Below are 26,944 nucleotides of genomic sequence, written 5' to 3' on the forward strand. Positions count from 1 at the left end.
ACTGTAAAAAACTTATTCCTTATTCCTGATCTATACCTACCCTCCTTCAGCTTAAAACCATTACCCTTTGTCATGTCAAAACTCTATTAAAATAAATTTGTCCCCATCTTTCTTACCAGCCCCCTCTATTTACTGAAGGGCTGCTGAAGCTGGGGCTGAGGACATGAGCACAAGTCCCAGAGCTCTCCAGCCAACAATGGGTATCCAGGACCCCAGGAAGAGTGATCAGGGGCTAGAGCAGGAAAAGACTGAATTTTAAGACTGTATCTTGTGTTTCCAGGTCTGCATGGCTATTCTGTGAACTTCAGCTTGAGTGAAACATCAGAGCTGTGTGCTGTTCTAAATAAATGGAGCTATCTGCTTTTTGAGTCATTATTTAATCACTGAAATTAATTTTGTTTTCAGAAAGGTGCAGTGTGTGATTTGGGCTAAAAAATATCTGCTTTCATTCACTAAAACTTCCTCTGCTTCAACATCTTAATTTTTTTTAAAGCTTGTCCAGTAGAGTGGACACTAGATCTGGAAAGGTAATTAATTAATTATTCTAAAATTCATTCCAATTATTGCTTTATAAAGGAGAAGTTCTGCAGGTTTTAATGTATTGCTCTATTTCAGCTCCAGTACACTCAGAACAGTATAGCTGGAATGTATTGAAAAAAATTTAGTTAATGACTCAGAACATTTTTCAGGCCAATATGAACTTGCTAATTGTGGAAAGTGGTGATTTATGTATATATTCCTATGTGGAGTACAGTGTTTTATCTATCCACACACTATGATAAATACAGGATTCAAAAGTTAAATATTTGCAAGGAAAATAAATGGTACCTGTAGTGAATATCCCTTTTTCCAGCCACAAAATCCATAAACATTAGATTAGATTATGGAGGTAGAGAGGGTGGGAATGACATTTAATTTTTTTTCTCTTTTCCTTGTCTGCCAAGTTGGAAAGAGCCACAGCAGACAGAGAAAATGAGTGTGGATTAGCCATCCACAAACATTACTTTGACCCAGCTGCCCCCTGCAATTTCAGTGTGCTGTTTGTGACCGAACTACCTCTTCCAGGGAGGAAATAGAAACTTTGTGGCAAAAAGTCACAGTTCAGCATTTGGCTTCTTACTGCTGAATTTTCCTTGTTGAATGAAAAAGAATCCTGTCTATGTCACTTGCAGAATTCCGACCATCTGATGGGAATGAGAGAAATAATAGTTTTAAGCTGACAATGTAGGCTCTGAAATAGTCACACACTGCTGCTTTATGTGAACGTACTTCTACTGACTTTTTTTTCTTAAATGTGTATAGTATATAAAAATACCACAAGAAAGATTTTGATCCTGACATGAGATAAGAACAGCTGTTGTTAGAGATGAGAGCAGCTAAGAAAGACCACTGGCATCTTCTGTGATGTTTATGACTATAATATCTGTGATATTATACAACCATCCTTGTGTGCCTGCACTCTGAATTTGCCTGGGCTACAAAAATGTTCTGGTTTTAAAAACCAGGGTTTTTTTTTTTTTATGGTGCTGTAAGTGGCCCCTGCTGTGTGTACAGAGGATCACACTCACTTGCCAAGGGGAGAATGATGCTATGTGCCCGATGTGCACTCTTCACACAGTAAGGAGACATCGCGTGGTCAATGTGCTGATAGATCTTGTCACAGGCACATCAAGACAGAAACAGCAAATCACACTGAAAATGAAAAACAAATCCCCAGGGACTTGTTGAGCACTATGGAATAGTTGCCATATGCATGCTGTGCGAGGAACAAAAGCAATTACACGTTGACTGGTTTAATTGGTTTGGTGAAATAGAAAGGAGATGCTGGGTTGCATGCTGAGAGGCTTCCAGCAATGCCTGCAGAGCTGGGGCTGAGGAGGAAGTGGCTTAAGCTGGCTGCAGCTGTCATCTTGAAATGATCCATCCTTTGTCTTCCTTCTGCCTGACACCTCAGCACAATGGGTAGTTTGGCTTTGTGCTTCTTTGATCCTAAAGCACTTTCAAAAACTTCTTGTGGGGCTGCCAATATTAACAAAGAGGATTGCTGTGTAGTGAACATCCATGCTCATGGGTGCTTTCTTGGTAGAAACAAGAGATTTCTATGACTTAGCACTCGTTTAAACCTCTCCCCAGTCTTGGCTGAAACAAAAGTTTATTTGTATTCACAAAATCTTTTCAGACTTCCTGGGACAAGTCTCCTGTCCCAATAGATAAGAGTTCTGCATTGAGCAGGTGACACTCAATTCCTGACTTGGATGAGGATTAGATTTATAAAAGTATGTGCTGTCTTGACAGGATTGTTTTTAAAACCAGAGCTTTTAATATCTGGGACTAGAGCCTGCCTGTCCCCCAGCACAGGGCTATGCCCCATACAGGGAATAACCTGGCTCAGCTCTCTGAATCCAGAGCTATCAGCTGTGTTTCTCATCAGATTGCTGGGGCTGTGATTTACATGAATTTGGACAGGTTGTTAGGGAAGTCAAGAATGGTCATGAGAAACGTGTTTGGTTTAACAAACTAGTTAGAAGTGCTGATGCTTCTGGAAAGAAAGTTCCTTTATATTGTCCATGGAACACCTAGTGAGATCCAGGGTAACAGCTACCCTTGTGAAAAAGAAGATGAAATAAAAGATTATTTTATTACCTGAGAAACAGCTTTACTTCAATCTTACCTTTCCATAGTGGCATATAAACCTTCTGTGTGTCTTGGCACCAGAAACATATTAACAATGAATAGTTTTTGTTGTGGTAGTTTTTTTTTTGAGATACCATCTGTGCAATGAAATGCAGATCTGCTGGAATGCTTACGTTGTGGAAAACAGAGCTGGAAAACAGAGTTGAACTTTACAAACAGTTGGGGTTAATCTACATATAGCAATTACTTTTGTTGTCAACAGTTTAGAATTACCAGTTCAGAAAGGTTTAAGAGAATTGGACCTCTTTTAAAATGAAGTGTAAGCTGCATGTAAATGAGCCTGTGCTGCCTCAAACTTCCTTTCAATCCTACCACGGAGACAGGCTTGCAGGGACTTCTTATTAACAGCCTTTGCGTGACTGTGGCAGGAAGTCCCAGCAGAGCCTGAAGGTCCACTCCACTGGTTTATGCACAAATACATTGTCTGCTGGTGTCTCTACCACGATGACAGAGAAGGGATGTCAGTCTCTGGGATTCTTTTGCAGGAGGGAAAAAGTTTCAATCAGAGATGTGCACTAATCACATACCTTTTACTTCTTATTACTATTTACTAGTGACAGCAGCAAGTGTGCTTGGCTGATAAACAGTCAGAAGGAGCAGAGTGGGACAACCCCTCAGTACAATCAGGATGGGAAAGGGCCCATTAAAATGATAAGACACAGTGACTTTATCTGTGACTCAAGACTTAAAAGGATTTAATAGCCACTAAGCACACTGCTGTTCAGTAAAAGGTCAGTATGACTTTACCATGAATGAGATAGCAAATTTTGCACTGTTTATGTTTTGAATGCTCAATACATGCATAATAATAAAACCCCCCAGACATCTGACCCTGTTCCAAACTACTGTTGAGTCTGCCTCAAAATTATCCCTGATATTTTTGTAAAGAGGACCAGGCATAGATATATCTAAGTAATGATTCTCTTGAAAGAGCAAGAAGTGAAAGTCAACTCCCTATAAAGTGAACCCAATGGTAAAGTATACAGCAAGAACCTGATTTACTCTTGTATTCAACATTTGTCTTAAGTGCAGTACAAATGAAAGGAGGCAAGGGACCTTTGTAAGCTCAAGTTGCCATCTGTAGTAAGAAAAAGAATCTTAGGCTGGAACTAATTACCCCACTTTAGGGATCTTAAAAAAGGAATATCCAGAGGATCCTCTTGGTGATCCATTCTTTCTCACAAATCAAAGTAGGTGAAGAAAAGAAAATCCTGGAACTCAGCCAGTGGTTATGTGAATGATTTAAAACTAAAGGTCTTGTTTCTGAAAAATGGCAGTACCCTGGTCTGGTGCTTCAGCCAAAAATGGTTGTAAAATCGAAATTGTTCATCTTCCCTTGAGGGCACTAATTCTGTCAGCCAGCTACTATCTGGGACAGCCACAAGTGTCTTGGAACAGCAGCCTGAAAGGAGACAAAGTGCGTGTTAGACAAACTCAGTCTTCCATGAATAAGTTGAACAAAGAATCATTCGGCTGTAAGTTCTTGTTTCCAGGGCTAAGGTGTTCATGCAATGAAGTCAAGTAAAGCAGTAGTGTTTTGTTCTACCTAGTTAGAAAACACATTTGCTATGGTTATAATAAAGTACATTTAGAACTCTTTAATTTTTCAAGTTTTTAATAACGTGTTTTTTCACATAAAATATCCAGTTTTTAACTAGATCGAGTGTTCCTAGTTCTTCTGCCATGATGATAAAGGTAAGCTAGATCCTTGGGTTCTGGATATGGATAGTAGAGAGTAGGATAAGAAGGTAATTTTTATCTAAAATTGCTGAGTTAGTGGATTAGTAATTTAAGTCTTTACAAATACAAAAAATTATTTAAAACTTAGAACAGATTCATAGTTGTCTTACAGTGAGAAGCTTAGGCAGATGAAAGTTATGCAAAAGAAGACTGTGAGGTGTTTTGATATCTGGGCATAAGTAGAGCAAATGGAGGACTGAAAATGTTTTAATTTTACAGGTAAGTGTAGAACTATCAATACGTCAAAGGCTTTGGCTTAGTCAGACTTTTTTTTTAACAGTAGATATAATTAACCACTTGAACAAATATATTTTTAAAAAGTGATTTCTTTAACCTTTTATTTTTTTGGTAAGTTCTCTCAGATGACCAACCTTTAGTACAACTAATTTAAAAATTTCTGTTGTAAATGCATGGAGTAACATCTTGTCAGGTGAGCTGACCTCCAAAATTCTTTCCTTTAGAACTTAACTAATTCTTTCCTTTAGAACTAACTAGTTTATCTTCATTTTAGACTCAGTGCCCTTCTGCACATAGATGTAGATTAAGGTACATAGATATCATTCTACCTTACCAGGTACTGTTACTCACATGTAAAGTCAGCTAGAAGGTGTTCATTCTTCAGTATCTCTCCTTTATTATTTATATGGACAGTTTTCAAGGCTACTTTTTGAATTATATTTTCCACTTCCTATGATTTTATGAGCTGAAATTGTGCTTTCAGATTATATTACCTGTACTTGTGTGGCTTATTTACATAATTGTTTCCATTTAGAGATTTCACTGCTCACTAAAACTGGGATGTGCTATTGCAGTTTTTTAACTGAGAGAGTTCAAGAATATAAGGTTTACTATGAGACATGAACTAAGATATTGAAAAATATTACCGCCATAACTTCAATAAATGCATTGATTAATATTTAGTAGAAATAACCCTTTATTTACTCTGATACAGCAGAATTCCTGTAGCATCAAATTAAAGCATTTTGGCAGGCTATGGAGCCCCTCATATAGGAGAGCTCTTTAGAACAGGTTTTATTGTCCCTTAAAGCTGAATCCTATTCTGTTCTTCATGGCTGTGATTCTGCAGTGACCCAATAGGAATGTCCTGGAAAAAAAATTCCTACCCGTAACTGGAAAAAGTGGTTGTAAACATTGTAAGCCAACCCCAACAAATTGAAAAGGGAGGAATATTGAAAGTCCTGATGGGTTCTTCCACTTCCTATACTGAGGTCCAGACACAGTGTACCGTGTGTCTTCTAAGTCACAAAAGCAATCATTGCTCCAGAGGTTATGTAGACAAGAGAAAAGAGAAGAAAGATGTAATTGCAAGGAGAGATTGATTCAGGAATGATTCACATGCTCTGACACCTGACAGAAGAGGAATGCTGGCTTTCCCCTGCTCCTGAGACAGGAGCAGAGGCAGAGGCTAGCAGCATTATCCTGGAATCTGGGGGTGAGAAGACATGGCCACTTTGCTTTGCATGTCTGGTTTATAACATTGGTGTCTGCTGCTGTCAAAAGAGCTGTGTGTAAACAGGAGAGGTGTAATAATTACAAACACATTGGGTAAAACTGTTTAAATCATCTAGTTTGTGTATGCATGCCTGCACAGCAAGGCAGGAGTCTTGGAGAGAAGGGTACACAGGCAAGTCACATGAAGATTGTTTCAAAGAAAAGAGAAGGAATCTCTTTAGAAAACTTTTTTTGTGGCATTCAGTGTGTGAATCTTGTAGGTAATGTCATGCCTTCTAAAGGAATTAAAAGTGCTGCTGGGTTTCTGTGAGAGGAGGCCCAGCAGGCTGAACCCCAGCTGGCTGCAGTGTGAGCTGGCTGGCAGCACAGCATCAGACCCTTCTGCTTCAGCAGCAGAGCCTCCCACGCATCCCCTGGTCCAGCCCTTGTGCCAGGCATCAATGTTACAATGATTTACACTTGGGTAAATATCAAAGGGACACCCTCTTTAGGGTAAAACTGAGTTGGGGTAATCCCTAATGTTATATCAACAAACATTACCAGGAATAAGAGGTGGGTTTTATCTGAAGTGGTCAATTTTGTGTAATTAAATGTCTTTGCCTCTTGAATTATTTTGGATTTACAGTTTGCTGCAGAGTTGTGTTGTCATTTTCTCTCCTTTGCCTTTCTTAAGAATTTAAATGCCTGTTTGCAAAATTCAAAAGATGCCATGTACAGATAACCCCCCACTTTTCTCTTTAAGTAGAAAACCCTGGAAATGAGAGCTGGAAATTGCTGGCATGTCCTGTGTGCCGGCAGGAAAGGTGACCATCTGGAAAGCAACTTTGCAGCAAAGGGCTTTGGAGGCTTCATGGATCCCAGACTGAACATGAGCCAACACCAAGGGCAGAAAACATTCCCCCTGGCTGTGCTCAGGAGTGCTGCTGGTGGGGTGAGGGACGTGACCATCCCCTGGACAGGGCACTGATGTGGCAACACCCAAAGCGCCGTGTCCAGTTACGGGCTCTCCAGTGCCAGGGAGGTAAGGACATAGTGGAGAGGGTGCACTGAAGGGTGTGTACATGCCTGAAGGAGCAGCCCAAAGAATATGGAGCCAGATTCTTATCAGGAGTGCCCAGTGGCAGAACAGGAGCCAAGAGACACAAACTGGAACACAGGATGGCCCACCTGAACATCAGAAAACACTTTTATCAGGGAGAGTGCCTGAGCACTGGCACGGATAGGACGGACCTAGCAGAAGTGATAATGGATCTTAGTCTGTGTTTTAAGCTTTAACTAATTTTGTGATGGATCTTTGTTACTTGTGTGAACATTTTGTTCATTTCTGAGGTGAGGAACATCTTCATGGTACCTTCAAAATTAGTTTTATGCTTTTAAAAACCTTGGAAACATTAAAGAACAATAAGAAAGAAAAACATGAGGATTCTGCTTTTGGAAGTTTATTCTGTGGCCGGAGGAAATTGTATTATCCATTTTATATGTCCTTAACTAAATCTGGATCAGCCTCCTAAAAATAAAGTAAAATGTCCCTTTCTGATGAAAAGCACTTCAGTAAAACCAGTTAGTGTGATTATTATGAGTTTATTTGGATTCAAGCAAAGTCTTTTCATGCTAAAGTAATTTTCTTTGGCAGTATTTTAAAAATGACAGAGGAGCTGGTATCAGAGGAGATGAGAGTTTGGAGGGAAATGCAGTTGGTGTTTGTCTCCCTTTGGCTTGTCTAATGCAGTTTTAATTTGTATAATCAGTAGCAATAATATGGGCTCCTGGTAAAATGACTGTAGTCAACTTTGTGGACCAATAATAAACACTACATATATATACATATATATAAAGATATATGATAGCATATATGTTTATTTAAACTCAAGTGAATTCAAGGTCTTGGTTCTAGTAAGTTGCTTGATAAATTGAAGCTGTTAAAAAGTATATTTTCAAATACTTTTAGAACTGTGGATGAGAAATACTGTAATATCTAAGTATTTTTATTGTAGTAATTTACATTTCATCTTTAAACTTTTCATTAGGATGGACTTGAAAAAGTATTTCATATTGTAGCAAGTTTATTCCCATTTGTAATTCATTTCAACTTATTTGCAAATGAATATTCAATAATTTAAGTTAATAAGTAACCTGCAAATTTCTGAAAATACTGGTCTTAAGGACTCTACAGGCAGTGGTAAGCTTTTTTATTCTTAAACAGACAAAATATTTCAAATCTTACTCATTATTTTATTTTCTCTCTATTTTAAAAAGTAAAATAAGATTCTCAAATTCTATCTTCTTACAAACTTGCCTGTGCTACAGATATTAGGAAGCTTAGCAGGTCATATTGATACCAATAGTCCAGGGATATAGAAAATTCAAAAGGGTTATAATTGTGGTCTCCCCTTATGTGGTTGCCTAACTTGAATTTTGATCTGTTAAGCAAAAAGCCTTAATGCTGTTGTGTGTTTTTATTTTTGGAGCATTTGCTGCCAGAAACTCCAGGGGAGTTTTGTGCTGTTCTAGAATGAAATGGGTTCCACCTTACCTGGTAACTGTAGCAAAGGTTGATCCTCAGAGCTGAATCAGCTGGAGAGAAGAAAAGGTAGAAATCTTAAACTTTTAAAATTGTAATAAATTACTAAAATACAGGAATATTTATGGAAAAAATAGAAAACATAAGAGGTGTTTTCTCAAAATGATAACTTCCCAGGAATCTTAAGTATTTAATGCTGAACATTCTGTGAGTAAAAAATTTACGTTGCAAATAATGGCATCGTTCTGTGACAACTTGTGCAAACTGAATACTGCATGGTAATCTGGCATTTAAATAGTTCTTTATTATAGTTTACACACATATCATTAAAGATATAATTCTGAAGGAGTCCCTGGGATGTCAGAATATTGACTATCCTCTTGTCTCATGTGTCCATTGCAATACTTTTTTCTGACGTTTTTCTTTGAAAAATATCAAAGAATAAAACTAAATTCACTGATAATATAGGGATATATTAATAAATATTGCACCCTGGAAGCTATTCCATAGATTTACCTGTTTCAGAAGTAGATTTTATGGATATTTCTGACTTTAATTTTAAAAGGAAGGATACAAAACAAAACGGGAAAGATTACTAAACAAGAAGTCTGCAACTACTGTAAAAGCACGCTCCAGAATAATGTAGTTGAATGTCCCCAGATGGTTGAATCTGTTCTGCCACCTGTTTATACATCACTATTTCTTTGCCTGAGGAGAAGGTTGGCTGTGATCTTGGGGCTGGCAACAACCTATGACTACCAGTTCATGCACCTTCCCAGTGTGGTTGGTTTGGGTTTTTTAGGGGTGGTGGGATTGTTTTTAAGTTTGGTTCAGGTTTTCTTTTTTTTTAGTATAATGTCAGTGTAGGGCAAAACTAATGGCTTATGTCTGTCAAAAGAGTTTGATAATGAAAGCTCCTTATTTTTGGTGGTCCCATAGTTACAGAGAGATGCTGCAGAACCCCAACAAGCTGCTCTACCTCCTCCTTCCCAGGCCAAGAGTCAACTTTCTGCAAAATGTCTCAGCTCTGGATGCTCTGGATGCTTTCTCAAGGCTCTGAATGTCACATTCTAGCTTCATTCAGGTGTTGCTGCTGCCTGGCTTTTATTGTGGTTTAAAGTGGACCCAGGTGCATTTTTGAAATGTGTATTTAGAAGAGCATATTATTGGCATTGCAAAGTCCCAGAATGTGCAAAATTAGCTTTCTTCTGCTCTGTTCACTCTGGCACCGCTTCAGCTTCCTTCACAGAGTCCCTGAGGGAAGCAGTGCAACCTTACCTCTTGCCCTGGAAGTCGTGGTATGTGCTTTCATTAAGGGAGAGGGAGATGGTGGGAATTCTAGAGGGTTTTTATAATTTACCAACCTTCTAATAACCTCTGGCTGTGGGGAAATCCTGTGAAACTTGCATTTCTTGATAACAACGGCAGAAAAATAACATGATTTTTGATCTGTATTACTTCTGAGATTGTTATTTCTCCTATGAAATGCCATGATAATAGGAATGCTTTCTTCTTCTCAGGGTTGTCATCTTCCTATAGTAATTTTTAGCAGCAATTGTCATTGCTTATCTTTGTATTTAAGAAAAAAAATTGCTATCTTAGTTTCTATGTGATTGGGAAAGGTATGAGCTTCAGGGGCAAGCTATTTCCTTTGTCAGAGAGTTGTATGCACACAAATGCATGACATTCATCCTTGCTGTTGCCTTGAACAAAAAAAGATTTATAGTGAAAAAAATCTGCTGACAACAAAGTCAGAATGCTGGAGAACAGTTATGGTTTATCCTGTCCTTGGCTAGAGACTTCCAGTTTGCCTCCAGCCCCAGACTGCCATAACCAAGTCACAAGCACAACTTCAAAGGAGGTCACAAAGCCATTGGTAACACCAGCACAAAGTGTGGTTTTCAGTATGAACTCTTGTAGGCATGGCTGAATATTTTTATATAGTGCAGACTTTTGTATTTATTCCATTTTCCTTTTGAATCTCAGCTTGACTGCTCCTCAACTCCAGCAGTGTCAGGGCAAAGTGAACCAAACCAATAAATGTGTTTCAGCTCAGTGGAGGAAGGGCAAGGCTCCAAGTTTCCATGTGGCATGTTTTGAACTCATGGTGCCTCACTGTGGCCATTTCAGGCTCACTACCATTTCTTAATCCTCTTCAAAGACCTAATTTTTCATCATAGTTATTATATTTATATTTTATATTTTGGGAAATCTCTTTTACTATTTAATACTATGTACCACTTACACTAGGCTGATGGAAGGGAATAGCTTTCTTCCTGGAACGGAGGCACACTCAACATAGCCATGCTGATTTCACTTTTTGTATTTGTGATGCTGTTTGAGCTGAAAAAAAAAAAATCAGTTACTAAAAAACCCCTTCAGCAGTCAAAGAATCTGGCTTAAGCCGAGTACCATTCAAATTCCCATGACTTTAAAGAATTAAGCCCAGTTTAGTGTTATTCCTCTCTATAGGCTATGGTGAAATAGGAAAGCAGTTAAAAGCATGATATCATAGAATCATAGAATGGCTTGGTTTGGAAGGGACCATAAACATGATCTAGTTCCAGCTCCCCTACCATGGACAGGGACAGCTTCCATAGACCAGGTTTCTCAGAGCCCCATGCAGCCTGGCCTTGACTCAACACTTCTGGGGACGGGGCATCTACGACTTTTTTGGACAACCTCTTCTAGTGTCTCATCACCCTCAGTAAAGACCCTTTAGCTAATAGCTAATCTAAACCTATTCCATTTCAGTTTGAAGCCATTCCCCTTTGTTCTGTAACTACAGGCTCTTGTAAAGAAACTCTTTACCATCTTTCTTGTAGGCTCCCTTCAGGTGCTGGAAGGTGAAACTAAGTCACTCTGAAGCCTTCTCTTCTCCAGGCTGAACAATCCTAATTCTCTCAGTGTTTCCTCATAGCAGAGATATCCATCCCTCAAATCATCTTGGTGGCCTCCTCTGGACTCACTCCAACAGGTCCATGTCTTTCCCATCCTGGGAACCCCAGAGGTGGATGCAGAACTCCAGACTATGTGTCATGAGAACAGTATTCTCTAATTTAATATTGCTTCTAGGACATGAACTGCTGTTTCTAGCCAGCATCTGCATTATTTCTATTAGTGTGTGTAGATCTTCTGGTCACAGATCTGTGTGTGGAGGTTGAATCTGTTACCGCCGTTATGCCAAGGGCTGGGTATAATTTGCAACTTAGTATATAAGAAATATGTTCTTCTTCTTCCCATCACAGAAAATATAAATCTTCTGCATATTCTGCATGTACAGCCTGGTTTGTTAACTCTGAATGCTCATGTTCTCTCCTTTCAAAGACTCTTCTGTCCGTGAAGCAGGGTATCATCCCATAAACAATGTCATTTACTAGTATTTAAGAGGATTTAAGGTTTTTTTTCTGTGCAAGATTTTTGCCACTTCCTGAGAAATAATCCCCCAGACTGGCTCATGCATGAGGATTAATATTTCCCTAAATATCAATATTAAAGTGTAAAAAAATAATTAATGCCCATGTCATATGCATTGACCTTAGTTTTTTTTTTTCTGCTGCTTAAACAGTTGAAAATGAACTGAGCTTTCTAATCTAATTCCAGAGAATTTGCATGATAAATACAGGATCATATGTATTGAATAATGAACAATAGTCTCAAACCATCTATTTGTTGTTCTAAAGACTGATTTTAAAAACTACTTGTTTTCACTTTTTTACTGTAAATTAAAAGCTGTTTCCCCACATTTGCTTTACATATTCTACTAATTAAGGTAAAATAAAATTAATTTTGGACCTGAAAAAAGCTATTTCTTTCCTGCAGTCTGGATTTATAAATTGAATTAGCTTATTTCAGTCAACTGCACCTTCCAATTTAAAACTGTCAGAATAAATCGTAATCACAAAAGATATCTCAATAAGATATCTCAATAAACAAGCTCTGATAATCTAATTCCTAAGGGGACATTTCAGAGTCAGCATTTTGTTTTATATCTTTTTTCTCAAGGAGTGATTGAATATAGGCTTCTTCAAGTGAAACTTTACAAGGGGTAGTCCAGAACTCATTAGAAGAGAAGATACTTTTCCCATGTATATTTGACCATCCTATAGGTACTTTGAAGTGAGCAGATCAAACTGTGCTCTTATTGTGCTCCATATATTGGTTTCAATAGCTAAATGCTCAGACTAGTAGAGTTACAGCTCAGAGAGCTTCAGGTGTTGACAACATTGTTCGAGTTGATCTTTATCTGGTAGGAAACAAGGTCTTCATGAAATCAACTTCATAGTTTGATGAGAGGATTTGTATGAGGAGCAGCAGAGGGAGCTAGGGGTGTTTAGCCTGGAGAAAAGAGACTCAGGGAAGACCTTATTGCTCTCTACAACTCCTGGAAAGGAAGGTGTAATATGGTGGAGGTAGGACTCTTCTGCCAAGCAGCAAGAGGCAGGACAAGAGGAAGTGGCATCAAGTTGCGACAAGGGAGATTTAGATTAAGCACTAACAAAAATTTCTTCACTGAAAAGGTTATAAAGCACTGAGAATTTTCTGCCCAGAGAAGTAGTGGAGTCACCATCCCTGGAATGTTGGAGAAATGTATGGATGTGGCACTGGAAGATACGGATCACAGAATGAACTAGACTAGAAAAGACCTTTGAGATCATCAAGTCCAACCTATGATCTAACACCTCCTCATAAACTAAACCATGGCACTGACTGACACATCCAGTCATGTTTAAAACATGTTCAGAGATGGTGACTCCACCACCACCCTGGGCAGATGATTCCAGTGCCCAATCTCTCTTTCAGTGAAGGATTTTTTCCTGATGTCTAACATGATGGTGGTGCTGTGTTGATGGCTGGACTTGATGATCTTAGAGGTCTTTTCCAACCTTAACATTTGTATCATTCTATGATTCAACTCGCTTTGGGCTCTTCAGATTTTGCGTGTTCTATCTTGGACAGAAAGGGTACAAATCCCTACAGTCCTCAGGGGCTAAAGCCATCTGTGATACAAACAGCTGTTTGAGTGTCCTGGTATGGGTTTGTTGCTGTTCCAGGAAGACATTTCCACGCTCCAGTCTCTCACTTTATGCATTGTCCTGCTTCTTGGCAGATGAAATAAATGTAGTCCTCCACCCTACTTAGAAGATGGATGTTTTGAATCCACAATTTTGCAATATTCAGTCCTCCTTGCCCTGTCTCCAAGCAGAAGCAGGTAAGAATAAAGACATGCTTATGGTCGTTTCCTAACCACTTCTCAGTTATAAAAGCATTATAATTTTGGTTGGAGGATGCCTTTGGGGTCATCTTGTTCAACCCACTGCTCAAAGTAGAGCCATTCCCAAAAATGGATCAGTTTATTTGGAGCTTTTTCCAACTGAGATATGAATATTTGCAAAAACATTGATTGCATAATCTTTAGGGGAATCATATCCCAGCACTCAGCCACTCATTGTGAAAAACATTGCCATAAGTTCAGGCTCTATGATAGAGGTGGCTTAAAATATATTTTGACCTCTGATTTAGGGTTATCCAGAAATTTCGGACTCCAGACTAGGAGGCACTGTAGCCTAGGATTAGTAGTTTTAAATGTTGTGGGACTGTAAATTTTCCTAAAAACTGGACTACAGCCTATTCTAATAACAATTTTGACTGCATTTGTCAAGGGCTATTTCTTCAGTTCCAGTCCACTAATTTCTCCTGGGTCCTTTTTTTTCTTTTGTAGTGTTCTCTGTGAATTAAATCTTCTTGCTGAGTCTGATACCTTCTCTTCCAAGAAAGGATGCAACAGAGGGGTGAGCAACAGAAACTCCCTGCTAAAGAATGTGCTCAGGCTGTTGTTTTGGTGTCTGGGCGATCAGTTCCCAGATTTACAACCAAATGATGAGGTAAAAGGCAAAGAAGTGGACAGCTGAGTAGCCATATAATACATGGACTTGAAAATTGAATTTATAAAAGCTGTGTGAGAATGCAAGGAGAAAGAAGAAATGAGCCAGGAGACAATGCTGGAAACAAGATTAAATGGAGAAAAAGAAGAGTGGTTTGTTCTTGTCATATGGAATATAAGATAGCTGTATACTTGTTTTCATAAGCAGATGGTTTCACTTCTTGTAGCATGTTGTACTGCAAATTGGAAGTACTTACAAATACAGTCAGGTAATTTTAAACATAAATACAAATAGTGTAGCATTGACACTCTTTAAATATGTGACTTTGGGATTCTGCCAAATCGGAGAAATATAAATCTTTATGCAGCGTGTCATAATCCAAATAATTTGACTAAAATGGGTTATGTGGTTCACTCCTTCTGCTTCAATGTTAAGAAAATTTGATATCAAAGACATAGGATGATGCTATTTGACTTTCTTCCTGGCCAGTTTGTTTACAGCTTTTCACTGCATCTGTAGCACTACACTTTGAGATTCCTGTATGGAACGTCCTTGAAATTTGTACAGCCAAGCACCTCTGTGTAGCTCAGAGTAGAAATAAAAGACAGACTTTGTTCATGCTAATTTGGATTTAACAGTCAGCCAGTAATGCCAAGACAGAGAAAAATATTGAAAATTGAGTTGCAAAATGAGGTGTACGATAATCCTGTAAAAATATGCAGATGTTAAAACTTTCCATATTCTGAATTAAAAACCCTGTTTTCCATAAATTCAGTTTTTTGTTGTATCTTTCAGTCATAGCAAGGGAAAATGGAAAGTAAAGCAAATGAGAAAATTGAGAAGTAAAGAGAAATAGAGATAGATTGGGCTTTAAAATAGGAAACTTCCAATTTTAAAGAAAAGAGGGAAAGAGTAGGAAATGAGAACACAATAGTGGTAGCATTTTCTAGACCAGATACCATAACATTGATTTTCTGTCTAAATCATTTTAAAAAATGCATTACTGATCATTAATTGTTTTGTCACATGAAAGATAAAAAGTGACAATATTAAAAAAACTGCCTGAGCTGTTGAGAAATTTCATATTTTTCAATATGGATTTGTTTTAAAATTCTTATATTTTTTTAATTCTAGCAGACATTTAGTGAATTTATCATTGGGCACTAAGTGATTTCTTAGCCAAATGTCTGCTGACTATAAACAAGATTTAAAGAAATTGAAATTTTATTGTTGTTTTTATCAGTGCTTGAGACATTAGAACACCTCTTAATTTATCTTTTTTTGTATAGTGTGAGAGCATGAATAAATAAAATAGAATGAATATATAAAATAAATATATAAAACAGAAGAACAGGTCTTCTGATGAGGTCTTGTGTATTTGTATTATCTTTTTATAACTTAGACCTTTAATTTTTATCTTTTTTGATAAAAAATCTTCTGTATAAACTGAGAAATTTAAGGCACTAGGCTTTCCCTTCTGCTTAGGATATGGGGTTTTTTTTCAGTCCAGAGCAATATATCTAGAGAGGAGAGATGATGAAGAGACAGATCTGAAATAAGAATGTCTGTAGCACATTATGTTCATTGATTTGTGCCGATTCCCAGAGTTATTTATAGTAAAATGTGTAAAGTGGCAGCTGGATGCTTGGTTCAAAATTTGTATCACTTTGAGAAAGATGGTAGAGAAGCAGCTTCACTTCTGGCTGGTATTTTTAAAAGTCTTTGTTTTGGTTTTGCTGTCTGATGATTCAGCAGTGAATTGAGAGTCAGGTATTATTTCACTTACAATTAATGAAAATTGCATGAAGTAGAACTAACAAAGACTTGAATTCTTACGGCTCTGCATTTTGCATCTATCTTCAGACTGTCTACTGACAGTCTGAAGATAGTGTTGGTTCCATTGGCCATCTTTTCTAAAATTCAACATAATAATGTTATATATATTCTTAAATATATTCATTTAAATTATAAATATATAGATATAATTATAAATTACTCCCTTTTCCCATTAATTTTTTTCCAATCATTTTTATTTATAATTTTTAGCCATATTTTAATTTGCTGTCCAAAATTACTGTTGTGTTTCTTAAGCAGAGAGATATATCTTCTATTACTGTATATACCTAATTAAAAACATAGACAAAAAATCATCACCATAATTTTGTGTCAGTTTTCTTATGTGACTTACTGCACCTTACTGGATTACTGTACATTGGTTTAGTTGCAGTTGCCTACACTTTATCCACCCATAAGATTTAACTGAGCATTGCATATAGAGGCTAAAAAATTCGGAGGAAAATTCCAGACATTGTTAAACGTTTCAATATGCAGGTTAATAAAAGGGCCTTTCTGCAGTCCAGGATGAATTTCACATGCAGCTTAAGGCTGTGTAGTTCTCATCTTCTGCAAGAGTGCCCACACCACCGTGTTTGTATATCTATTTCCTTGTGGACTTCATCACAGAGCTCTGCTATCACAGGTTAAACAGCTTCCAAGTTACTGATGCCTGGGGTGGGCTTTACATAAGCCAACATACAAAATAACATATTTTGTTTCTAAGACAAATGGAATATATATAACATCTCCCAGCTGTGTAAAACAGTCTCCATTTATACACAAAGGGGTGCATAATGATGTCATCCTTAAAGCTCAGCAGGTCTGCAAGAGGATGGCAAAGTGTTTTTCACTTTGAGAATGTCAGTGTTAGGTATTTCCTTGGTAGTAACTGTGGAAGCCTCACCTCCCATGAGTGCCTACAAGAACTGCTGTAGATGGATGACCCACTATTAGCTGGATTTGAGCTGATGACCTTGACATAAAAGCCTTTATATCTGAAAATGAATCTCCAGGTTTAACTGGCTCTTGACATGTCTGCTCTTTATTGCCTGTTCTTTTACACTGCTGAGAAAATGCTGGGGTCATTCACAAGTCGTTAAGTCCTGGGCTGGTGATACAGTTCCTACACATTTTTGCAGAGCTCTCACCTCTTTCAATAGTTGCAGACTTTGTGACACAGTCTGCACATCCACAAGTGGCAGCAGGACAACTCCATGTGCCCGGTGACTGCTGGACCAGAAACCAGTCCTGTAGGACCAGGTGTGGTGTGGCAATCTTCCCCCTCAAACGCCAGTTCCGACCTTACTTTGCAGTTATGACCATTGCTTTCATACCTCACTCATGGCTACATGACCTGTTCTACATTTATATGTGTTGTTTGTAGCTTTACAGGATTTCTGCTATGGTAATGTCTTGCTTTATTGAATACAGCAAATTGCCTTTGTACCTCTGGTAGTTCAGTGGCTGAGAAGAAAGACTTTATCCCCTCCATATCTTCACCACTGGTATAAACAATTAAATTTCTTTGGATTTTTGAGACTATTTGGGGAAAGAAACTTTCAAGGTAATGCTCAACTGATTAAGTACAATTTCATAGCCATTTCCTGAGATGAAATAAACAGAAGGACAAAGTGCTCTTGAGATACAGTAGGTGGGATGTGGCAGTTTGAAAGGAAAAATTCAGTTGTGTCATGTGGTTCAGCATATAAAGCACATGGTTTGATGGTCCTGATTTCCCAAAGAGCCTTCTGTTAGGTCTGATTCTGGGTTTGTTTACTTCTGGTAAGTACATCAAGCCTTTTCTGTGTCCCAAGGAAGAAACATGGAGGAATCCCATTATTTATCACATTTTCCCATGTGATTTCCTCTATAAACTAACAGCTACAGCCAGGCTGATAAATGAAATGATAGAGGGGCTGCTTTCTGGCCTGAGGCCATCTGGTATGGCACAGATATATCCCTCCAGCTGGATTCTCTGATACCCCCAGAACAGGATGACTGCACAAAAATTGTCTGTTGGGGCTCAGCCAACCCCTGAGCTGTATGCAGGCACTGGGGGGAAGCCTGTGCTGATATTGTGACACTGAGCTCACTAAATGTCCAAAAGTGAAGACAATTGCATGCTGTTGCTTACACCTCTGCTCTCAGCCTTTTATTTCCTGAAAAAGATATAGCTAATTTGGATAATTATTCCCATTTAATCCCAAATAATTCCTTTTCATTTTAAGATGTTACATAATAAAAATTATAATGATTCAGCCTTAGTTTAAGAATTAAAAACATTAAAAGATTTTTTTCACCAGAATATGTCTTCCTTCCTTGTATTTTACGAAAAAACATGCATTTCTTCCCCCAAGAAAAGCCTGAACCTGTTACCAGCCAGTCTGCAGAAATAATGAATTCCTAACATAGTATGACAGTTATCTTTGCCAATTAGTCCACCTGAGTGAGTGCAGCTAACAGGTGCATTTAAGCTCAGTGAGACTGCCTTCATCACTCTCTCAGGAAAGAGGACAGCTATGTTGGTTTCTGAATTAGACATTGGAAAAAAACCAAAATACCTAGCTCTGTTGCCTAGCTGTCTCTGTGATTGAAAGCCAGTCCTGCAGAGGCTGGTGCAAATAGAGTGCCTGTGATTGGGAGTTGTGTGTCTGTCTGAACAAAGAAATGGAAAGCAGTGGAAGAATTGCTAATCAGCTCTTATGAATGTTTCTGATTTTAAATTACCTCTTGAAGAAAAAAAGAAAATCTTTCCCTAGATTATAATTAAACTAAAGAATAAATAAATCTAATTTCAAATGTAAAGGAATTTGTAGAATTTCTGTTGATTTTACATAGAGAGAAAGTTAATATGGATGTGGTAAGAAAATATCAATCCTGTGTCTCTGCCTGCACATGGATTTGTGCAAACACATTTTAAAAGTAGCTAGCTAGGCAGTGGTTTGTATGATATAGCATGCAGGATATGTCACTTAGGTTTTCTCCAGTATGCCAGGAAGAATATAAATACAGAATGTAATACATCTCCATTGGTATTTACAGCTGTAAAACCTGACTAAAGGGGAAATAAAAAAATACCCAGTGTTTTTAATGTTATTTTCTACATGCCTACCCATCTTTGAACTTAAATATTAATAAAGCCATTTTACATGAGTAAATTATTAAAGCCTTCAGACCTAGTCAGAACAAAGACATGTCAGAGATAGATTTTGATTTGAAGCTTTGTCAGTTTTGAATGTAACACTCAGGTTTTGTTCTGTGTCATTAGTCAATTTTCTCATAGCTTCACTGTCAGAAAATGCAGCAGTGTTACTTATCTCCTGTAAAACAGATTTTGGTACCATTCTTTGGCTGAGGCTCCTTTGAAAGAGAAATTAGTTTCCAGAAAGGGAAGCCATGCAGTCCCAGTATCCAGTTAGTCTGCAGCAGCTCCCCATCGGACTCTGCCTGGCTCCATGGCAGCAAACCAAGCACAGCCAGGGGACAGTGTGAGCACACTGTCTGGTCATGTTGATGAACTATTAACATGATCCCTAGTATGTTTTTGGCTTTGTTTTAAAGCACAAATATTCCAAATAATGGGTGGTCATGATTTAGCAGTTTGCAGGGGTGAGAGGTAATTCCCAGTGCCAGTCTGTGTGTGGCCCCCTAATTTGGGTGGGAACAAATTCATGTCTGCCCTCTCATCCTCAGGGCTTAAGAATGGAGGCTTATTTTTTTATTTCCTTGTGTTCATAAACCTTCTCACATCATGTGTACTACCTTCCTTCACTTTTAGAGAAAAAATGTATTTCATAAAAGCACCTGGGGGTATCAGGCGTATTTGCAGGACACAGTAGAGCAGTGTAGTGACTCCAATGAAAAGCTGACTTTCCACACTTCTGCAAAAGAAATGTTAGGTGGAGACAAGTCCTTATGAGGTAAAAGTCAGGAACAATTTTCTTAGTGTAAAAAGGCTATTTACTTGGACAGTTAAAAGGCATAAGATAATTTACTTTTTAATTGAGATATTTTGATAAGAAGGTCCAATGATAAGGAATGAGGTCCAGTGAGCAGTGAGCATTTTGTAGGCAGCACAAGTCCTGCATTTCACTACTTAATTGTGATTTTTTTTTCAATTTTGTTGTTGATGTTTTTAAGCTTGAAAGATTGGTCAGTTACTATTTTGATTATTCAGATAAATTTCTGTTGAGTTCCTATTCCTGGAATAATTAAGTAGAAATTTCCTGTGAACACAAATCTGATGTGCACACTTCTGCCTGATATCCTGAAAAGATTTATGAGCTGTGGGCTGGTTTTCCAGCCCTCTGTCTTGCATTGCTGAATGTTGTACTCACTAAAAGAATCTGCTGAATGTCATGTCTCGCCGCGCTAACTCACTGCTGTGTCATCCCAGGGTTACCTCTTGTCTGCAAAACCTTGTTCCTGGTATTTCCCATAGCTCATGTTATTAACTCACAGAAGGAGCAGATTGAATTTAGTTTGAAGATTTTGAGCTGACAAGTCCTCAGGTGTCCAAGCTTTTTCTTTCTCTCTTTGTGTTTCCTGAAACTGAAGGTGAAATCTAGGGCAAGGAAAATTCACTGCCAGGATGTAATATTTCCCCTTTTTCACTGTCTTCAAGTGCCCGGAAGACTTTTCTTATTAAATGACACTTAATGATTTAGGTAGAAAAGCTAAGGATGGTTCAGAAAAATACTAAGCTATCCATGTCCATTATAAGAATATTCTAAAGGTGGCATTGTTTCATCTGACTTAAAATATTTTATTGCAGGATTCACTCTCTCTGAGTTCTCCTTTTAGTTACTGAGGGCAAGATGGTCTGATTTAGCCTTTCAGCAGGAAAAGAATTAATAAAGTCATAAAAATAATGTGAAAGCTGTGGACAGGAGAAAGAATAACTGCCAAAGAATCTTGTCTTCTGCAGAGGCTGCAGCATGCATTTCTGGATCGCAGAATCATAGAATATACTGAGGGACACACAAGGATCATCAAAGCCTAACTTCTGACCACCACTGGAATGTTTCTTAAAATCCTGTCAGGCCTGGTGTTGTGGCCACTTCCCTGGGGAGTCTGTTCCAATGCCCACCCACCCTTTGGGTGGGTGAAGAATCTTTTCCTGATATTTAATCTAAACCTCTCCAGACACAGCTTCAGGCCATTCCCTCAGGTCCTGTCACTGTCACCACAGAGGAGCAGAGATCAGTGTCTGCCCCTCCTCTTCCCCTCACAAGAAGCTGTGACTGCTGTGAGGTCTGCCCTCAGTCTCCTCAAGGCTGAACAGACCAAGTGACCTCAGCCACTCCTCACACGGCTTCTCCTCAGGGCCCTTCACCCTCCTCATGGCCCTCCTTTGGACACTCTGCAATAGTTTAATAGCTTCAATAGTTAATATTGTGACACCCAGGACTGCCCCCAGCACTCAAGGTGAGGCTGACCCAGTGCAGAGCAGAGCAGGACAATCCCCCTCCCTTGCCCAGCTGGCCATGCTGTCCCTGATGCCCCCAGGACAGGGATGGCCCTCCTGGCTGCCAGGGCACTGCTGCCTCGTGTTCAACTTCAACCAGGATGCCCGGGTCCCTTTTTGTGGGGCTGCTCATCAGCACAGAGAATTCACATGCCAGGCAACCCTTTTAGCACGAACCCAATTTTTAGAAAAGATACAATCAGTCAACAACAGGCATGAATCCAGATAAACCAGGTTTAATTGGCACCTCTGTGATCATGGAACTATATGTTTTATTAAGGAAAGTCTGTGATTGAGATGAACTGAAGTGTTGAAAATTAAACATCATGGTTTGAAAATGTGTTTACTCAGTACTATCAGCATGTTTGGAATAGAAAAATAAATGATTTTATGAATATGACATTTTGTTTAACACAATTTTTTTTTTCCCTGAATTTTTCCTGTCTTCCATCTCATTTCCTGTTTAACCCAAATTACAAGTGGAGTACTCTCTATGAGAACTCTCTATGGTCCTGACATGCTGTTATGACCAGTCCCTGACTGTCATAAAGTGGACGTTAAGCCCATCTGTCCTGGAATGTAAAGATATGGAATGGGAGCTTATGCTCTGGTGTTTTTTTCTTAAAGTGTAATTTCCCATATTGACCCTAAAAGATAATTAATCTCTTAGAAAACTCTTTTATTTGAGTATTTGTAAAGTACTGTCTGGGGTAATTTCAGAAGTGCTCTCATTGATAATGTCTGAAAGGTTTATGAAATGCCAAAAGACTGAACCAGACAAATACAGTGTGCATGTATGAAGAAGTAGGAAAGGGAAAAGGAAATGGGGATTATAAACCTGACACTTATCTTCAATTTCCTCAGTAATTCTGGATGGTAAGAGGCCTTTCTACAAAAAAAAAAAATTGTAGATATTATACATCTTAGCTTCAGAAAAGCTTTTGGCACTGTTTCACCCATTTTACTTACAAGAAAAGCTGTTGAGATGTTCTTGAGGAAAGTACTATAGCATGGGTGAAAAAGGGTTTGTATAAATATACAGAGAGAGAAATTTCACGGTCAGCTTTTTTTGTTTTGTTGGGTTTTTTTGTTTGTTTGTGGGTTTTTTGTTCCTTTTTGGTTTTGCTTTGTAGGTTTTTTAAAAAATGAAAATGTAAGTCATCTAGATCTTGTACTATTAAGTACTTCTATTAATCACTTCAATTATTCTTGTTTCCGACTACCTGAAACCAGGAGATAATGAAATTATTTTGAAGAACAGATTAGCATTCAACAGGTCTTAAGAGATTGAAGAGATGATATGATAATAAGACAAAGCTCTTCAAGACAACACAAGGTCCTGTAAATTGATGGGAGCAACTAACCACAGATATGGATCTGTAAAGTGATATAACTGCACTGTCTGTAACTCAAAAGCCTTTCCCAGGAAAGGTACTCTTCTGGGTAGGAGTGGACTTCAGGAAAGATGAACAGAAGGTGGTTCAGGCAATGTGATGTGTACAGGAATGACTGAGGCAGTGGATGGGGATGCAGTTACTGCCCACAGTTACACAGTTTTGTTGTAAAGAAGGGGAGGTTACCTTTTCCACAGATCAGGGTAGATAAGAAGTAATCTGTTTGACTTGCAGCAAGAAAGAAATCTGTTTACACATTTAGAAAAAAATATTTGAACTGGAACTGTAATGTAATGCTGGAATAAATCCCCTGGGAACTTTGGAGATTTTCTGCCACTGAATAACTTTAACAAAAAAAAAACATTTGAGAGTTGTCAGCTTAGATAAGTTTTTCAGGTCCATTTTTGCACTATTTCAACTAAAGTCTGTAATTTTGGTGGATTGTGTTTTTTGTGGGAAGCATAACTTGAAGATTTGCTGAGTATGTGTGAATTGCTTGGTTTCATTACTGACTGAACATAACTTTCAGCACTGGCCAATTTTTGCTCCTTATTTCCATAGAAAAGACTAGGTAGCAATAGCTGTGAATATGTGCTTTTGAAAAATGCTTGGTCCTTTTTTATAATCTATTGTTTTTATGAATAATATTGAAAAAAATTAAAGAGTGATAGTAAAATCCCATGTGACATTCCTAATTGGAATATATTTCCTCGTCCAAGCCAATAATTTACATTAGCTGAATAACAAGCTCAGTTTTTAAAATGCTCATTTGTTGTTTACAAGGTAGCAGGTGATTGACTTCTTACCAGACTTTCTTCGCACTTTAAATTTTAGGATCATTGCTTACATCCTGCTATCTTCCCTAATACAGTATTTTTTATCAGCTTCTTGTAGGCTGGAAATAACCTATGGTTCAATATTATTTTCAGCAAAAGTGAATGTTTCTCTCAGTATTTTTTTGACCTAAGAATATTTTTGCTGCTTCACTAGCACAGGGAGTAAATAAAATGAAATAGGGAGAATTCAGGATGAAAGAAATACAGCTAAAAGGTTTTTTTTAAAAATAAATTATATACGGCACATATTTTGTGGGATGGGCAGGATCTATCTATTAAAAAGTCAAAGCACATTTCTTTTAGATATTTCACAACTGCTCATTTGCTCACTGATAAATCCTTATTAGCCCTTCATTCTGACCCTCAGCAGTCCTACAGACCCTGGTTCCAGTAGAGGATCCTGCTCTTATCCATTGCATCTGAGATGACGAATAACATCAATTTCTACACCTATTTGAATTAAATATAGTTTACAAAACGATGTGGGGGGGGGGGTGATTTTGTGTGTGTTTGTTATAAAGAAAAAACTGGGATTTTTAGTGTGTTTTTATTTTTGTTATGGGTCTGTAATTAAGAAAGATGTTGATCCATCTTGGATGAAGACTTGCAGTCCTGATTGTCTTCTATGTCTTCACATATTCTTAAGATGTTGAAAAATCTCTTCTATATATTGATTAGATGTTTTCTTGTCTATCTGTGAACAACACAGCTTCTCAGTTCCTCATCACATGTGATTCAATCCATCATTATGTAAGGCAGGCAACTTGAGTTTTCTAATGAAATTGAATGTTTTGAAGCTTTAGAGCAGAAATGAGGAAAATTTATACTTTCATTTACTTATTTTTAATTTAACAATTTACATTAGATTTCTGTGCATTTTTATTAGTATTTCTTGTATACATACTGGTGCCTTTCTAGAACCTGACATCTGTTAAGAGATTTTATGAACTTCTGACACTGTAAGAGATAAAGCTCTCAAGCTTTATTCCATAGTTTCTTTCATATGTATTTTCATTTTCTTGCATTCATTCAATTATGCACCTTTAGAAATTGGACATTCTGTTCTCACTTGCATTTTCAAGAAAGGGTTAATAGAAAGCAGTTTAATAGAACAATAGTGAAGAAAGACAACATTTATAAGCCTGAAACAGACCACTTAAAAAGCAATAGTAACAAAATTTATTGCACTGGAACTTTGTCAGAACAATTGTCATGGGACTGAGGTTTGAGTGGACAGAGTGAAAACAAGATTGAATCTGTTCCTGAAGTTCATGTATGGCTCCAGTTTCTCTTACAGGAATTCTCCATCATTCTCTGGGAATGATGTTCTTCATCACAGCAGAAACTCCTTGAAACTGGGTTGGGTTCTTACTTATACCTGGAACCAGAAACACATCCTCTCTTTAAGTTAAGAACCTCCTTGCCACAGATGGAAGACTTGTAAAGACAAGTAGCCAAAAATTAGAAAATTAGAAAATGAATCTATTTGGCTCTTTCCCAGTTTCAATTCAGAAGCTCTGTGGGTATACAGTGTGTTATAAACTCCACATATACACTCACCAGTCTTTTTTTGCCTAAAAAAATACCTGCCTCACTCAGTGAATAGAAATGTAAAGGGAAAGAACAACTGAGGTTGTGCAGGTTAACACAAATCTTGCATTTCTTTTTAATCACTGAGAACACGAACAACTGTTTTTCATTAACATTAGTTTTAGCTATGTAAAAGAGCATATAGTAGTTGTAAGGAAAGGAGTGACTCTATACAGGAAGAAATCTGTGCAGAGAACACAATAATTTACCAGGGATTTGTGGGCTACTTCTGATAGTTGCTGTAGACTTCTATGGGGCTTCCTGTGTTCCCCAAAGTGAAAGATATTTTTCTTTCCTGTTTCTTTGCCTGTTCCTAAAAAAGAGAACTGCACAGTGCTCTTGGGACATAGAAGGCCTCCACCCTACTTATGTTTTATAGTTCTTTGCCTTTAGCTTGGACAGCTCTGGGGCCTGATTTTTTTTATGTCTTATGTACAATGTAAAAGAACAGCATAAAGAAGAAATTGGGGAGTTTGTGTGAATCATGACATAAATATTTATATATGTAATAAACACTCTGGTTTTGGGTTTGACACATCTCAAATGAATAAAATCAAACACAGTAAGCTACTGATGGTAGAAGAGGAACGGTTTAAAATTTAGAATCGTAAGGGATGTGTTTTTCTATGAGAGAATTCCACCTGATTTTTCATGTAGTTTCTACATATTGTGAGTAACAAGTCCATTAGGGAATGAACTGAGACTCCAATTCTCTTCACATTAGTTATCTGATGTTTTTAATAAAGATTTTTAGTTGCTTTTTAGGTGGTCCAGTGTCATGACAACCAGCTCTGAAACAGATTTCATAGAGAGTTTATGTCTCATTATTCTTTTGATAGTATATCCATCTTGGCACAATGGGAGTCTTGTTTGGTTTTTATAATAAATAATTTTTATGAAAGTAGTTGGTTAGCCTTATCCCCTCTTTTCTTGGGGGACTTTTTGTTGATTTCTGTTTGTTTGCTTTTGTCTGTGTTTGTTTGTTGTTGTTTTTATGTCTTTGTGTTTTTTTGTTTCTATTTCCCCTATGCATAGTTTGAGATATATAATTGAGTACAGAAGGGACAGTTATTAATTTATTTAGAAATAAATTAATTTGATATGAAGTGCCTTTGTTTAGAAAAGCATGATTGTATTGACTTGCATGCTGTGGGGTTTGTGCTTTGAAAATTTATTCCTTTGACAAGATTTAATTAAAGTAAATTCTTCATATAGTTGAATGTTTTACATTTGACAAAGAGTATGATTACTGGTTGGCTGCAAGTTTTGTCATGTAATTGCCTTGATGGTCTTATAAACAAGAGGCTATGACTCCCCGTAATAAGCTGAAAGGAGGAGGAGGAGATGAAGATCTGATTATATGACAGAGAGGAAGTTTTATGTCTTGAAAACATCATCTTAGTACCTAACAAACTTTGGAAAATGAGTGCATGAAATCCTATTTGTTGCTGCAGCAAAGAAAGTCAACAGGATGCATCAACAAGGACATCACCAGCAGATACAAAAGC

The 26,944-nt window shown here is 37.7% G+C and overlaps 2 long non-coding RNA genes across 2 annotated transcripts; one reads left to right on the plus strand and one right to left on the minus strand.

Moving 5' to 3' along the window:
- Nucleotides 1-2,680: 2,680 nt before the first annotated feature.
- On the minus strand, nucleotides 2,681-10,872 carry LOC135296016 (uncharacterized). Its single transcript, XR_010358063.1, has 4 exons — nucleotides 10,674-10,872; nucleotides 8,441-8,481; nucleotides 3,975-4,096; nucleotides 2,681-2,823 (listed from the first exon to the last, which is right to left on the minus strand). It is a non-coding gene; the product is annotated as an uncharacterized LOC135296016 (long non-coding RNA).
- Nucleotides 10,869-16,456, plus strand: LOC135296015 (uncharacterized). The gene is made up of 3 exons (XR_010358062.1): nucleotides 10,869-11,135; nucleotides 13,539-13,640; nucleotides 14,151-16,456. It is a non-coding gene; the product is annotated as an uncharacterized LOC135296015 (long non-coding RNA).
- Nucleotides 16,457-26,944: the final 10,488 nt, after the last annotated feature.

The sequence above is a fragment of the Passer domesticus genome, chromosome 3 (genome assembly GCF_036417665.1).
Source record: "Passer domesticus isolate bPasDom1 chromosome 3, bPasDom1.hap1, whole genome shotgun sequence".
In the NCBI taxonomy this organism is placed as follows: domain Eukaryota; kingdom Metazoa; phylum Chordata; class Aves; order Passeriformes; family Passeridae; genus Passer; species Passer domesticus.